Source organism: Somniosus microcephalus, chromosome 15 (assembly GCF_052327205.1).
Source record: "Somniosus microcephalus isolate GS21.2 chromosome 15, FLI_Smic_1.0, whole genome shotgun sequence".
Classification (NCBI taxonomy): Eukaryota; Metazoa; Chordata; class Chondrichthyes; order Squaliformes; family Somniosidae; genus Somniosus; species Somniosus microcephalus.
The window spans coordinates 122,789,448-122,806,253 of NC_141001.1; the positions used below are offsets into that span (position 1 = coordinate 122,789,448).

At 49.0% G+C, this 16,806-nt stretch overlaps 1 protein-coding gene across 3 annotated transcripts in view; it reads left to right on the plus strand.

Annotated features, from left to right (window-relative positions):
* The first annotated feature begins 339 nt into the window (after positions 1-339).
* LOC147107204 (inositol 1,4,5-triphosphate receptor associated 1-like) overlaps positions 340-16,806 on the plus strand; it is a 251,510-nt gene continuing 235,043 nt past the window's right edge. The window contains exon 1 of one of the 3 annotated variants that reach the window (XM_086008386.1): positions 340-407. The gene's annotated coding sequence lies outside the window, so the exon portion shown is untranslated. The remainder of the gene's footprint in view (positions 408-16,806) is intronic. The other 2 variants (XM_086008381.1, XM_086008387.1) reach the window with 2 other exon arrangements.

A 16,806-nucleotide genomic window follows, 5' to 3' on the forward strand; every position in this document is an offset into this window, starting at 1 on the left:
GTGACAGATGTTGATCATTACCAGGAGAGGTACCATGGTCGTGTCTGGTTAATTAGCATCGCTTTGATCTGCTCCACGCTGCGACTCAGTTGCCTGGTGACTGTCGCTGTGAGTTAGACAAGGCAACCGTCGCAGGTGATGTGAAGTAATATGGAGGTTCAAGTGACGGCTACGTTCACACTTCAGCTCACCCCGCGCCCCCCGACTTCCTCCCTGAGATCGCTCCTCAGTCCAGCCCGGCTGTAGATCTTGATGAGTAGCCTCACGGAGCAGACGGTTAATCTCAGTGCTGGTGGCGAACTTGGTGCGTTGGTGCGTGGCTAACCTGCAATCTGATTTGCGCAGGGGGAGCTGAGCAGACACGACAGGAGGAGTTTGAGGAAGAGAATGACGACGGCGAGAATAGGGTAAGATAACTTCAGAAAAACAAAACACCAGGTTTCAGCAAAAATGCTTGAAATGAACATTGGAGCACACCCTGCGATATTTATTGGGCCAGATTTTCCTGTCACAATAACGGTGAGACTGATAGTGTCGCCGTTATTTATCTGTGAACGGTACAGCAGCTTCAGGCGAAAGGCAGATTCGTGGTTAAACTTCAATATTCAGAAGTTGCTGTCCGAGCTGTGTCATTCTGCCGTTAGTTTCGCGAAAACGGCATCTCGCCGTCTGGCTCACTGTTGAACTGCATCGAACGGCGTGAAGTTGCTGTATATGTGCGGTAGATGCAAACTAAACTCGCCACGGGAAGTTAAACCTTGTCATTTCAAGTCTAAGTACATTTTTTAACGACGGGATAAATGTTAATGACAGCCAATCAAACTCTCTGGCACCGAAAATGAACTATTACAAGTGTGGAGTCTCATTCCATCAGGTTTTAATTGTTGTTGGAGATTTTTAAATGTCAAATGTATTATTTAAAATGTTAAAACTTTTCCATTCTGTCTCGTTTTTCTCTCTCTCATAATCCAGTCTTTCTTTCCCTCTCTTTATTTCTCTTTCTGTACCTGATTTGCTGTGGGTCTGGTGTCACATATAGGCCAGACCAGGTAAGGATGTCAGATTTCCTTCCCTAAAGGACATGAGTGAACCAGTTGGGTTTTTAAGACAATCCGATAGTTTCACGGTCACTTTAAAAAAAAAAACGGAATTAAAATTCTCAAAGTGCCATGGTGGGATTTGAACTCACGTTGTCTGGATTACTAGTCCAGTAACATAACCACCACACTACTGTACCCATTTTGGAAATAAACTGACTTATTATCTGTCTGGAGTTATATTGTTATATATGCGATAGATTTTTTCAGCATTCCGTTTCTGAATCCCTTTTCTTTGCAGTTTGAAATGTGGATAAATAGACTATGTCGAGGAAGTTTCACCTCAACAGCCTTGTAAAAATTAAGGGGGAAAAATTGGGTTGATTTGCGCCTCTCGTTCGCGCCCCCGGGGGACGCTAACGGGGCGCAAACCCCATAGCGCCCAGGCAGGGCACCGCTAACGCCTCCCGCGAAATCCAGCGGGGCGTTAGTGGCGGCGGTAGCCGGTAGCACCCCACGGTGCTGTGCTGCCACCAATGATGTCATCGCCGCGCACAGCGCCCCGCTCGCACTCCAGCCACAAACTTGGATTGCGCCCCCTGACCTATCGCCGGACGATATGTCCGACAGGGTCAGGGTGGCGTTTTTGCAGCCGCGGCGGCGCACTTTAAAGGGCAGGTATCGGGTGGCCATTTTTTTTGGGCCGACTGCCAGCACCTGCCCCCTGCCCCTTTTTTCCTCGGGGTGCCGGCCGCCATCGCTCAGCCCGGCGCTCCTCTCAAGTGCCGGGCTGCTTTCCCGGCACCCCGCTCCCTGGTGATCCGGCAGGGCCCCGGTGTGCGCTGCGCTAGGCCCCCTCCCCTTTAATCAGGGGAGGGAGGCCTGCAGTACCGCGGCGCTACGTGCTGACGTGCATCCCAGGAACGAGGGGGAGCGCTTCCAGTAACCCTGCCTGCTTGGGGTGCTACTATTGAATTTATGGCGCGGGGGCGCTAACTCTATTGGGGAACTAAAAGTAGCCCTGGCGACGTTATCGCCCCAAAGGGGACGGCGCCGAAATTTTCCCCCTAAGTCTCTTAAATGATCTTCGCGCCGGATGAACGCTCTATTCCTTTTTCGTTATCAGTATTTTTGTTTCCATGGTGAGATTTGATGATGTTTTTCGGGGTTTGTGATGGAATGGACTGACTAACCTGAGAGCACAGGGATGTGAGTAAATTATAGCAGGCTGGTTTTTGCAACTCAGGATTGAAGAAAGAAAGACTTGCATTTCTACAGCGCCTTTCATGACCTCAGGACGTCCCAAAGCACTTTACAGCCAATTAAGTGCTTTTTGATGTGTGGCGCTCCCTCAGTACTGCCCCTCCGACAGTGCAGTGCTCCCCCAGTACTGCCCCTCCCACAGTGCGGCGCTCCCTCAGTACTGCCCCTCCGACAGTGTAGCCCTCCCTCAGTACTGCCCCTCCCACAGTGCGGCGCTCCCTCAGTACTGCCCCTCCGACAGTGCAGTGCTCCCTCAGTACTGTCCCTCCGACAGTGCAGTGCTCCCTCAGTACTGCCCCTCCGACAGTGCAGCGCTCCCTCAGTACTGCCCCTCCGACAGTGCAGCACTCCCTCAGTACCGCCCCTCTGACAGTGTGGCGCTCCCTCAGTACTGCCCCTCCGACAGTGCAGCACTCCCTCAGTACTGACCCTCCGACAGTGCAGCGCTCCCTCAGTACTGCCCCTCCGACAGTGTGATGCTCTTCTCTTAGGCAGTCCCTCGGAACCGAGGATGACTTGCTTCCACGTTAAAAATGAGTTCCCAGGTGACTGATGAGTCCAATGCGGGACCGACAGTTTCTGTTACAGGTGGGGCAGACGGTGGTTGAAGGGGCGGGTGGGTAGGTGGGGTACTGTCAGGGCGGCTGTCACGGGGCCGTGTAGATATGGGGCCGGGCTATCCGGGCGAGGTAGGTTCTGGACCCGAGTGCAGACAGACGAGGCGAGAAGCAGGTATGCAGTCTTAAATAAAGGTACTTTACTAGAATCACACAGGTAAACAGTACAAACATAGGAGCTAAAGACAAGCTACCAAATAGGCAAATGACTAGTTAAGATAGGAACTCAAGACAAGCTACCGTGAGGCAACTGGCTTGTCCAGACTGAGCTCAAGACAAGCTACCGCAGGGTAACCGGCTTGTCGAGATAACTCAAGACAAGCTACCGTGAGGCAACCGGCTTGTCAAGACTGAGCTCAAGACAAGCTACCACAGGGCAACCAGCTTGTCCAAACTGAGCACCTTATCAAGACTGAGCAACCTGTCAGCACCTTGTCAAGACCGAGAACAAAGGGAAGAACCACAGAACTTAAATACAAGCAAAAACATAACACAGATAAACAGTTATAGACATAGGAGCTCAAGACAAGCAACCACTAAGGCAACCGGCTTGTCAAGGCAAGCTACCACATAGGCAAATGGCTTGTCAAAACAGAGCACCTAGTCAAGACAGAGCACCTCGTCAAGACAGAGCACCTTGTCAAGACAGAGCACCTTGTCAAGACCAGTGAAGGTGTCATCTAGGGGTTACTGAAGGAACTGACCGGCACCCTCACAGGGTGCTTGGGTTAACGTGCGCTCCTTCCGCTGTTTGCGCTTGGCTTCCGCTTACTCCCGGCGAAGAGACTCGAGGTATATGGCGGCTTCCCGGATGCTTCTCCTCCACTTTGTGCGGTCTTGGGCCAGGGATTCCCAGGTGTCGGTGGGGATGTTGCATCTTTTCAAAGAGGCTTTGAGGGTGTCCTTGAAGCGTTTCTTCTGCCCACCGGGGGCTCTCTTGCCGTGCCAGAGCTACGAGTAGAGCGCTTGCTTTGGGAGTCTTGTATCAGGCATGCGGACAATGTGACCCGTCCATCGGAGCTGATCAAGCGTGGTCAAAGCTTCGATACTGGGGATGTTGGCCTGAGCAATAACACTGACGTTGGTGCGCCTATCTTGCCAATGGATTTACAGGATCTTGCGGAGGCAGCGTTGGTGGTGCCTCTCCAGTGCTTTGAGGTGCCTACTGTACACGGTCCATGTCTCTGAGGCATACAGCAGGGCGGGTATCACTGCTGCTCTGTAGACCATGAGCTTAGTGCTGGGTTTGAGGTTCTGGTCTTCAAACACTCTCTTCCTCAGGCGACCGAAGGCTGCACTGGCACACTGAAGGCGGTGTTGGACTTCGTCATCGATGTCTGCCCTTGTTGACAGTAGGCTCCCGAGGTTTGGAAAGTGGTCCACGTTGTCCAAGGCCTTGTCGTGGATTTTGATAATCGGGGGGCAGTACTGTGTGGCGGGAGCAGGTTGGTAGAGGACCTTTGTCTTACGGATGTTTAGTGTAAGGCCCATGCTCTCGTACACTTCGATGAAGGTGTTGACGATGGTTTGGAGTTCGACCTCCGAGTGAGCACAGACGCAAGCGTCATCTGCATACTGTAATTCGATGACAGAGGATGGGACGACCTTGGATCTGGACTGGAGGCGACGGAGGTTGAACGGTTTCCCGTTTGTTCTGTAAATTAGCTCCACTCCAGTGGGGAGCTTACTGAGGGTGAGATGGTGCATTGCAGCAAGGAAGATCGAGAAGAGCGTTACAGGAGTGTAGTGGCGCTTCTTAGTTTCCAAACAGGCAGCCACTGAGCTGTGGGGTTTTTAACAACGAGTAGACGCGTGTCGAAATAAAACGTTCCCAAATGTAGCTTTGTCTTTTAAACTGTTTACTATAACACTTAACAAACGGAATTACAAAGCAAACACGTATAAACGAACACGGTCAAAAACTGTACTGCTCCAAACCTCACAACTTCTGCCTCCTTCAACCACATGCAGTTTAAACTGTAAAATGGCTGCACCCATGTGTGGCTTAGGGACTGTTCCATTGTGGCAAGAATGAAGGGGGTGTCTCGGACTATACTACTGGAGCAAGAAAATAGGGGGTTTCTTAATACAATAAGTCGGTCAGGTAAATTAACTATTATGCCATTTAACCACTATTTTAAAGTATTTTCTTAAGCTTTTATGGCTCTTACATTCCGGCCCCTAATTGACTAGGCACATGAAGCATATCAATTACTCAAACATTAAGAGTCATAAACTAATGAGTTCAACATATTTACAATATAAGTGTCCACTTTTTTCGTTCGGGAGCCTTTCACGCTGCTTCTTGTAGCAGGCAGAGCTTTGTGATCGGTCTTTCCAGGGTACTGGTCTTGGTTTGCAAACAAACGCGACGAACGACGCCTCTGGAGTCTGGCATGGTCTTAATTATTTTTCCCATCAACCAAGAATTTCTAGGGGCTGAATCATCCACAATTAAGACAATGTCTCCGACAATGAAGTTCCTCTTTATTTTGGACCATTTTTGACGCTCCTGTAGCAGAGGTAAGTATTCTCTTGTCCATCTGGTCCAGAAAAGGTCTGACATATACTGAACTTGCCTCCACTTCCGACGGGCATACAGATCTTCCTTTTTGAAGACTCCCGGGGGCATGGCTGGCTGTGTTTTCAACAACAACAGGTGGTTCGGAGTCAGGGCTTCGAGGTCATTGGGATCATCTGATATCTTAGTTATCGATCGGTCATTAATGATGGCTTCGACCTCGCACAGAACGGTTTGGAGTCCCTCGTCGTCAAGCGCTTGCTGCTTCAGTACAGAACTGAGTAGTTTTCTTACGGTGCGTATCTGTCTTTCCCAGACACCTCCGTGGTGGGATGCAGCCGGAGGATTGAAGATCCACTTAATTCCTGTTTGCATCATGGCTTCCTGTATTTTAAGCTGATTCCAACCTTCAATAGCTTCCCGTAGTTCTCTCTCCGCTCCGACGAAATTAGTGCCATTATCAGAACGCATAATGGACACCTGTCCTCTTCTACAGACAAAGCGCCGCAAGGCGTTAATACAGGAATCAGTGTCAAGCGTGTGTGCCACCTCAATATGAACATCTCTGATGGTCAAACAAGTGAAAAGCACACCATATCTCTTGACAAGGCTCCGTCCTCGCTTTACCTCGAAAGGCCCGAAATAGTCCACCCCTACGTTTGTAAATGGGGGCTTGTCTGGTAACAAACGGTCTTCAGGCAGGTCTGCCATTTTCTGCTCCCCAGCTCTAGCGTGTAACCGTCTGCAAACAATGCATTCAGAGAGTATTTTTCTTATTACGGAATTAGCTCCTGGAATCCAGTATCTTTGTCTTAGCTTCGCAAGCACGTGATTCCTCCCACTGTGTCCAATACTCTGGTGTATATGCTGAAGAATGAGGGTAGCAACCCGGAGGTCCTTAGAAAGGATAGCAGGATGCTTGGCCTCCTCTGGCATAGCAGATTTGTTTAGTCTCCCTCCCACCCTCAGTACTCCATCTTGCAGTGTAGGGTCCAGCTTGTAGATATGACTACCTTTCTTGATTGGAGTATTTCGCTGTAGAGCTTCGATTTCTTCTGGGTATCTTTGTCTTTGACTGAAGCGAACTATCTCCTTCTCAGCCTTGGCCAAATCCTCCACGGTCAATGAATTCTTGCCCAATGTGGTCTTGTGATGATGCGTATACTGCTGTAGAAGCATTCTTTGCTTATCAGGGTTACTTTCAGACTGACTGATAGTGGCTCGGTACTCTTTTCTCTTACCGCTCAGGTGTAGCAGCAACTCTTTCAACCTTAGAAACCATGCAACTGCTTTCCTCAACTGGTGCCATCCTGAGAAATGGTTAACAAGCTTGTTCACTGTGTCAAAGTTCTCTTTCGTGTTTATGAGATTTACTGTGACTGATCTCTTGACTTCGACGTCGTCTTCAGCAATCTGACTTGGCATATCTGGTCTTTCTGGCCATGATCTCTCTGTTTCCAGCAGATAACTTGGGCCTTGTATCCAAGTTTCACTCCTCATGAAGTTTTCAGCCTTCAATCCTCGTGAGGCTTGATCTGCTGGGTTTAATGAGGTGTTTACGTACCTCCATTGAGATGGTTGTGTAGCTTCTCTAATGGATGAGATTCTGTTTGCTACGAAGGTCTTGAAGCGTATCTTCTCATTCTCTATATACTTCAGCACCGTCGTGCTATCCGTCCAGAAGACAGATTCTTCTAATGGGAGCTGTAACTCTTTCCGCATCACCTGGTCAACTTTAACTGCAACAACCGCTGCCGTCAATTCCAGTCTCGGGATGGTGACCTGCTTCAGCGGAGCCACCCTGGATTTCCCCATGAGGAAGGCACAATGTTTCTGGCCCTGTTGATTTGTCAACAAGAGGTAAGTAGCCGTGCCATAGCCGTCCTCACTGGCGTCCGAGAAATGATGTAGTTGAGCCGTCTTTGTAACTCCAAAACTCGCAGGCTTGATGCATCTACTGACGTTGAAGCTAGAAAGTTGTTGCAAATCTGTCAACCATCTGTGCCATCTCTGAGCTTGACCTTCTGGGATATCTTCATCCCATCCTCTCTTGTCTCTACACAGCTCTCGTAGCATCAGCTTCACCGGCAGAATGAGTGGTGCCAGGAATCCAAGAGGGTCGTAGATGGAACTGACCACGGAGAGAATCCCTCGTCTTGTGGATGGTCTTTCGTTCACCATTATCCTGAAGTTGAACGTGTCTGACTCGATGCACCATTGTACACCAAGAGCTCTCTCGATAGGAAGGACATCGTGGCTCAGGTCCAGATCTTTGACTTCAGTGGCTCTTTCCCTTTCTGGGATAGAAGCTAGAACTGCTCTGCTGTTGCTTATCCACTTAGTCAGATGGAATCCTCCATTCGAACACAGAGTTCTAAGGTCTCTTGACAGTGCGATGGCATCGTCTTCTGTTGACATGGACTTCAGACAGTCGTCGACATAAAAGTTTCTGAAGATTGTCTCCACAGCCTCTGATGGTGCTTTGCCTTTGCCATCTTCTGCAGTTTTTCTGAGAGCGTAGCTTGCACAGCTGGGAGATGATGTGGCTCCGAACAAGTGTACGGCCATTCTACATTCCACCATCGCTTGACTAACGTCGCCATCTGGCCACCAAAGGAAGCGCAGAAGATCAGCATCTTCATCAGGGATTCTAACTTGGTAGAACATTGATTCTATGTCTGCCATCATGGCAACGAGCTCTTGTCTAAACCTAGTCAAGACGCCAATGAGGGTATTAGTAAGATCAGGACCTTGAAGCAGCTGGTCATTCAGTGAAGTTCCTCTGAATGAGGCGGCGCAGTCAAACACTACACGGATCTTTTTCTTCTTTGGGTGATACACCCCGTGATGAGGAATGTACCAGACCCTTCCATCGTCTCTGTTCAACTGTTCCTCGGGCACCTTTACAGCATAGCCTTTCGCTATGATGTTTCTCATGAAGTCTTTGTAGTCTTCGTGAAAGTCGGGGTTCTTGTTCAGCTTTCTCTTTAGACTGATGGCGCGTTGCTCTGCTATGCAGCGATTGTTCGGCATCTTCGCGGTCTGTCTTCTCAGTGGCAAACCAATGTGATAGTGGCCATCAATGAACTGTGTAGACCTTGTCATCAAACCCATGAACTGATGGTCTTCTTGTGACATCTCTGTCTTTTCCTCACAGCTGCGTTCTGAGAAGTCTGCATTGAACTGCTGTATCAACAGCTCTTCAATGCTTGCGATAGAGATGCGATTAACTGTGACGTTTTGTCGTTCCTCCTTGTTCGACTTGTGGCCATCATCTCTCCTTACTGGTCCATTGACTACCCATCCAAGGGCTGTCCTGACGGCGTAGGGTCCGTCATCCTTGCTGTTTATCACCTGCCATGGCTCCATAGTTTTGTAGGCATTGGTTCCAATTAATAGGCCAATTTCTGCTTCAATGTATGGGAGACGCACCTTTTCTAGGTAAGGCCATCTATCCACATCCTTCTGCAGGGCTAGGTTCCCTATTCTAACAGGAATCTCCCTCTGTGTGAAAACATTAGGCAGGTCTATGAAGTCCTTCTCTTCAAGTCCACACACTTCTAGGTCTGACAGGATATAACTTTGCATTGACTTCTCATGACCCATGGTGCGTAATAGGATTTCTGTTCTTCTGCCTCTAACGTTCAGCTGTCGCATGAGTGATTCTGTGCAGAACGTTGCTGAGCTACCTGGATCCATGAAGGCGTAAGTCTCCACAAGCTTCTCGCTCCTCTTAGACTTGATCTTTACTGGTACGATGGCAAGAATACAATCACTGTCACCGGCCCCAGTGAGTCCACAAGTCTCTGGTTCTAGCGACACCAGAGCACTTGAAACAACCTTCTCGTCGGTATTGTTTTCTTCATTCTTCTTAGAGATTGTTCTTCTTTATGGATATGCAGCAGACTGGGATGTTTCCGAGTGCACTCTCTGCATGTTGTTCTTTGCTTACAGTTTCTACTCAGGTGCCCCTGAGAGAGACATCCAAAGCATAGGCCGTTGCACTTCAGGAATTCGATTTTGTCCTTATGTGGCTGTGCTTTGATGTCGCTGCAGAAATCCAATGTATGATTCTTCTGGCAGAATAAGCATGGCTTCTGAAAGGCATTAGCAGACGTCACTGTGCTGCTCTTTTTGGGAGATGAGTTCTGGGGCCTTTCTTCCTCGGCCTGGGTGACGATAGTTGCAAAGCTGCTTCCCCTGGAACCACCTTTCCTGAGAGTCTTTGATTCAACGGGCTTGGCTTTCACTCTTCCATCGGTGGTCGGGCTGACGTCTTGGATGTTTCCAAACAATGGGTCCCTAGCAATTTTAGCCTGTTTGTCTATGAAGTTCACTAAGTCTGCATTCAATGCCTCTCCGTCCTCCGATCTGATCTGTGGCCACTTGGTAGCCTTTTCGATATATGCAGTGGCTATCTTCAGCTCGTTACCATAGTGCTCCTGCAGCAACTTCCTGGCTTCTATGTATCCCCGGTCCGGTCTCATGTGTTCACAGCTTCTGACCAGGTCTTGTGGCTTACCACTGGTGTACTGTCCCAGGTAGTACAACTTATCACTGCTGCTCTCTGTTTTGGAGTCAATGGCTTGTTCAAAGGATCTGATGAAGGGCTTATACTTGAGTGGGTCGCCTTGGAACACTGGTATGTCTCTTTGAGGGAGTCGAAACAGATTCTGTTGTTTTACAAGCATCTCTGTAATTTCGTTCTGACGTTGCATCACTCGGTATAGGCTTCTCCCTGTGTCTTCAGGCCTCTGGTGGTCATCAGCAGGGTCTAGTCTAGACCGTCTGACGTCTGGGGTAGCATCACGTGCTCCTGTTAGTGGAGAGGCCACTCTTCCACGCTGTAATGCCAGGGGATTGCCTTCGGGCTCTGTTGTAACTCTTGAAGGTGCCCTGGATCCAACTCTATGTGACGACGTTGACTGGCAGTGGCTCCCGCCGTCCCGTGAGCCTTCATAATCTTCGTATGCACTCAACCTGGCATCTGAGACCTCGATAGCTGTTTTTATCTCCAGCTGTTCTTTCTTTGCCTGCACCTGGGCCCGTTGGGCCTGCAGTTGGGCCTCTTGGACCTGCAGTTGGGCCTCTTCCCGTTCAAGAGCTTGCTTCTCCGCTAAAGATGCTGCGCACGCCATCAACGCCGCCCGTTCGGCCTCCGCTCTCATGCGTCACGACGAGCTTGTGGTAGAAGCGACTGACCTGCGTCCAGAAACAGAGCTACCTTCTTTTCGATTTTTGCTCGGTCTGGCGGAAGTCTCTGAAATGCTATCGTCTGGTCCGACTTCATCGTCAACTTTATCTTTCTCTGCTGTATCAGCGTCTTGACGAATCTTTAACATCCACTGTTCCGTGGCCTTGATATAGTCCTTAATGCTGGTTGATTTAAGATCAAACCAGTTGTGCTGATCAGCGTTTCCCTCTTCTTCAGGCAGAAGTGCTAATACATCTTCATTGAGTACATTAAATTCTTCATGCAGCTTGGAGAAATCGTAATACATCATGTCTTCAGCTTTCTTAATATTAGCATTATCTTCCATGAGACGATCGATTATCTTCATTTTTCCAGTTATCTGAGCTAATTTAGCCTTCCTTGCACCTATGCTTCTATGTAACTTCTCTTCCATTGCCTTTGGGGCGAGCTTTATTTCCCTCTTTTGGCCAGCAATCTTTCTGGCTGATGGAAGCTCCTGGCTCCGTAAGGCCTCGGCCATTTTACCCGCAGCTCTTATTTAGCTTCTCAATAGAATGAACAAAGCAAGTAGCAGTCACTGTACCTTCGCTTTCTTATATTGTCGTCTGGCTCCGTGACCATTCGGGTATACGTTCGCCGACGATTCCGTCCCTTCCTTCTTAGGGAGCAAGTTTTTGACTAATGTAGTGGCGCTTCTTAGTTTCCAAACAGGCAGCCACTGAGCTGTGGGGTTTTTAACAACGAGTAGACGCGTGTCGAAATAAAACATTCCCAAACGTAGCTTTGTCTTTTAAACTGTTTACTATAACACTTAACAAACGGAATTACAAAGCAAACACGTATAAACGAACACGGTCAAAAACTGTACTGCTCCAAACCTCACAGCTTCTGCCTCCTTCAACCACGTGCAGTTTAAACTGTAAAATGGCTGCACCCATGTGTGGCTTAGGGACTGTTCCATTGTGGCAAGAATGAAGGGGGTGTCTCGGACTATACTACTGGAGCAAGAAAATAGGGGGTTTCTTAATACAATAAGTCGGTCAGGTAAATTAACTGTATTATGCCATTTAACCACTATTTTAAAGTATTTTCTTAAGCTTTTATGGCTCTTACAAGGAGAGTGAGAAGCTCAGACCCTGGTTGAATTTCTCTCCTTTCTTGGCGCAGCGCCCTGGAGTATTGCCCCAGCTATGACCCCTGCTGACGTCAGCTTACTCAGTAGAGACTGAGGACTGAAGCTGCGCCCTCCTGATGTGTGTCTCTATACCTTAATACTACTTTCATTTCCTAACTGAGGGAGTGCCACACTGTCGGAGGTGCCGTCTTTCAGATGAGATATTAAACCGAGGCCCCGTTTGCTCTCTCAGGTGGATGTAAAAGATCCCACAGCCACTGTTTCGAAGGAGCGCAAGGGAGTTCTCCCCAGGGTCCTGGGGCCAATATTTATCCCTCAACCAACATCACAGATGATCTGGTCATTATCACATTGCTGTTTGAGGGAGCTTGCTGTGCGCAAATTGGCTGCCGCATTTCCTACAGTAGAACTTCAAAAAGTACTTTGTTGGCTGTGAAGCGATTTGGGACATCTGGTGGTTGTGAAAGGCGCGGGAGAATTGCATGTTCTTTCTTTTCCTAACATTTCCATTCCTTCAGTAGCCGTGCCATCTCCTGACAGCCCATCAGGGGAAACAACCTGAATCATTTCTCATGTAAATGTTTTTGTCCATGTCTTTGGCATTACTAGCTCAAAATTAACTTTCTCCTTTGTGCCAGACTGTGCGAATTCTCCTCTTTCAACACTGCGCTCTGGGAAAGCAGGTTAGAAGCAATAACCAGATTAAACAGCTCACTTTCTGGAATGTATTCCAAAATAGTTCAAAGTGTGCAATAGGTTAGCAGCAGAAAAGTTTTACAAATATTTATGCAGAAATTCCTGAAATATACTCCTGATAAATGAATAGTGCTACGTGAATACTCCTGGTCGGGAATTACTGCTGATAATTGATTACTCCTGATCAGTATTATTATTTCGCCTGGCTGATGTAGCTATAGAGCAACAAATAACATTTTTACATTTCGGTGGTTAAGCCAGTTATTGCATCAGGAGTAGTGGAGTGACACAATGGAGTAACGGCACCACACCTTAGGAAGGATAGATTGGCCTTGGAGGGAGTGCAGCGTAGGTTTACCAGAATCGTACCCAGACTTCAAGGGTTAAGTTACGAGGAGAGATTACACAAACTAGGCTTGTATTCCCTGGAATTTAGAAGGTTAAGGGGTGATCTGATTGAAGTTTTCAGGATATTAAGGGGAACGGATAGGGTAGAGAGAGAGAAACTATTTCCGCTGGTTGGGGATTCTAGGACTAGGGGGCAGAGTCTAAAAATTAGAGCCGGACCTTTCAGGAGTGAAATTAGGAAACACTTCTACACACACAGGGTGGTAGAAGTTTGGAACTCTCTTCCGCAAACGGCAATTGATGCTGGATCAATTGTTAATTTTAAATCGGAAGTTGATAACTTTTTGTTAACCAAAGATATTAAGGGATATGGGCCAAAGGAGGGTAGATGGAGTTAGATCGGAAATCAGCCATGATCTCATTGAATGGCAGAACAGGCTCGAGGGGCTGAATGGCCTACTCCTGTTGCTATGAGTGTGTTGCTGTGATGCCTCCTCCATATTTGTGAATGGGGCGTTGAAACATAGAAACATAGAAACATAGAAGATAGGAGCAGGAGTAGGCCATTCGGCCCCTCGAGCCTGCTCCGCCATTCAATGCGATCATGGCTGATCATCCAAATTCAGTACCCTGTCCCTGTTTTCTCCCCATATCCCTTGATCCCCTTAGCTTTAAGAAATATATCCAACTCCTTCTTGAATATATTTAATGAATTGGCCTCAACTGCCTTTTGTGGTAGAGAATTCCACAGGTTCACCACTCTCTGGGTGAAGAAATTCCTCCTCATCTCAGTCCTAAATGGCTTACCCCTTATCTTTAGTCTGTGACCCCTGGTTCTGGACTCCCCGGCCATCGGGAACATCCTTTCTGCATCTAGTCTCTCTAGTCCTGTTAGATAAGTTAGTTGAGTCACTTTATGTTCAATGGTCTGTTCTGGGTGACCACAATCCCACACTGGAGAGTTTTGAATTCTCCGTTTGTGCATTGATTATCCGCATCCGCCACGGTTTGTGCGGACACGGCTTAGGGTGGCCGGGGGATCTCTCGTGTCGGGTCTTTCACAAGCCGTTTGTTTGTGCCTTCTTGCGAACTCCACTTGGCTTTCCCAGCATTCCTGATCATCTTCTCTGAATGGGTTTACTCACAGAATACAGTCTGAGTAAGTTCTCAATCGCCACTTGGCGCTGAAGCTTCATTGCTGCAGAATTATATTGAAAACCAGAAGAATGACGAGTAGACTGCCTGGAACAGCATAAAGGAGGGAAGTGATGAAGCTGATTACAAAGTGGAAATTGATTGGCTGCATCGCATTATCCAGGAATCGCTCGGCATGTTGTTGGAGTTATTCCTGTGTAAGAAAGAAAGGAAGAATAAAGAAATAATAATTAATTGCATTTCTATAGCACCTTTCACAACCTCAGGATGTCCCCAAAGCGCTTCACAATCAATAAAATACTTTTGAAGTGGAGTCACTGTTGTAATGTAGGAAACGCGACGGCCAATTTCCGCACAGCAAGCTCCCACAGACAGCAATGAGAAAATGACAAGAGTAGGTTTAAGGGGAGATTTAATAGGGGTGTTCAAAATTATGAGGTATTTTGACAAATAAGGAGAAACTGTTTCCAATGGCAGGAGGGTTGGTAACCAAAAGACAGAGAAGGTGTCAGCTGTGGCTCAGGGGGCAGTACCCTCGCCTCGGAGTCAGAAGGTCGTGGGTTCAAGTCCCACTCCAGAGATATGAACACAGAATCTAGGCTGACACTCCAGTGCTGTACTGAGGGAGTGTGTTCAGGACTCTAGTCCCCCGGCTGGTTTTGCTGGGATGGAGGAGGATGGAGGAAGTGGTATAATTTTCCCAGGTGTGGGCTGCATGTACTTTCGATGCTGCACCAGTGATCTCCTGCACCTGCTCTGGTGAGCGAGGCATTCGGAATTCTAGATCGGAGTAAACAGCTGGAACATGTTGCAATTTAGCAGAGTGATTCCATGAAAGATTGTGGGCTGTAGGGAGAACGAGCTTATCTTTACAGCAGAGTTCAAAAGAAAACAAGGGGAAAAATTGGGTAGCGCCGCCCTTGGAGCGCAAACTTCGCCGGGGCGCTGAAAAAATTAGCACCCCCGCGACCGAAATTCACCGGTACTGGAAGCGCCCCGCCTCTCTCTCGGGGCGCTGCGAGGGAATATCATGGTGCTACGTGCCGCAGTATTGCAGGCCTTCCTCCCTTTCTTAAAGGGGAGGGGCCTTGCGCAACGCGACTCGGGGTCCAGCTGGGCCCCCAGGGATCGGAGTGCCGGCAAAAGAGCCCGGCACTCAAGAGAAGTGCCGGGCTCACGGAGCGCAGCCGGCACTCCGCGGGGCGGGGAGGGGGCAGAAGAGGAGGCCGGGGACGGCAACGGGGGCAGGTGCTGGCAGGCGGCCAGCAACAAAAATGGTTGCCCGGCACTTCGCTTTTAATTAGCGCCGCCCCGGCTGCAGGTAGGCACCCCTGACCCCGTCGGACATAGAGTCCGGCGGTAAGTCAGGGGGCGCTACCGAAGATCGCGGCCGGGGTGCGAGCGGGGCATTGTGCATGACGATGACATCATCGTCCAGGGCGCTAACGGTTACCGCTGCCGCTAACCTCCCGTTGAATTTCGCGGGAGGCGTTGGCGGTGCCGCGCCCAGGCGCTAGTTGCCTTGCGCCCCATTAGCGGGCACTAACGGGAGGCGCAAGGCAACCAAATTTTTCCCCCCAGAAGTTTTAACATTAGTCTTTGGTCTTGTGGGAGAGACTTTGGGGAAGGGGGGCTGCGATTTGCCCTGTGGGACCCAGAGGCCCACTTTGTGGCAATGTTCCCACTCCCTCCCGACTGTATATCACTGTGCCACCGCCACTGGTGTGTCTGTCCTAATTCTGTGACGACATAAGAACATAAGAAATAGGAGCTGAAGGAGGCCATACAGCCCTCGGGCCTGCTCCGCCATTCAATGAGATCATGGCTGATCATCGACCTCAACTCCACTTTCCTGCACTATCCCCATATCATTTGATTCCCTTAATATTCAAAAGTCTATCGATCTCTGTCTTGAATATACTCAACGACTGAGTCTCCACAGCCCTCTGGGGTAGAGAATTCCAAAGATTCACCACCCTCTGGGTGAAGAAATTTCTCCTCATCTCAGTCCTAAATAGCCAACCCCTTATTGTGAGACTGTGAGTATGACTGGGTCAGGCTGTTGCATGACTAGTTTGTGGGACACCTCTCCCAACTTTAGCATCACTCCCGAAATGTTAGTGAGGATGGCTGACTGGGCTCGGATTGCCTTAATCACATTCCAGGGTCATTGCCTATAGCGAGATTAACGTACTTATTAATGAGCTCTTTTGCCAGCACTCTGATCCCTGGTGGCCCAGCTGGGCCCCAGGCCATGCTGCGCTAGGCACCCCCCTTTAATAAGGGGAGGAAGGCCTGCAGTACCGCGGGGCGATGTGCCGCAAGCGCCGCGATATTCACTCGCAGCGCCCCAAGAGAGAGGCGGGCCACTTCTAGTAGCACCCCGCCTCCCTCTTAGGACGCTACTGGTGAATTTCAGCGAAGTTAGCGCCCCAACTTCTCCCCCATGACTCGAATTCCCAGACACCGTTGTGCTGTTTATTTGCGCGGTGTGATTCATGGGTTTGGATGCGCGAGGTTCTCACACTCCGCGCGACGTGTGTCAGTGTCCCAGTCCTGTTTCCCCCGCGGCTGTTAGGCTTATGGTTTATCTCCGCACTTTGCAAGACTTTTGTTTTCGCGAGATTTGATTTTCACTTCCGAAATTGTAAGAAGCCTGTTTACAGATTCCGAAAAACAGAACTCTGCTCCCACCTCGCGATTCCAGGCCAGAGGAGGCTTGGGCTGGATTTGAGTCCGACTCCTTAGCATCCTGTGTGTGCCTCTGTCTCAGATGCATCATGTTTCGCACCAGATCGCTCAGCATTCCCAACCACAGCTTTTTATCAATCGTTAAACAG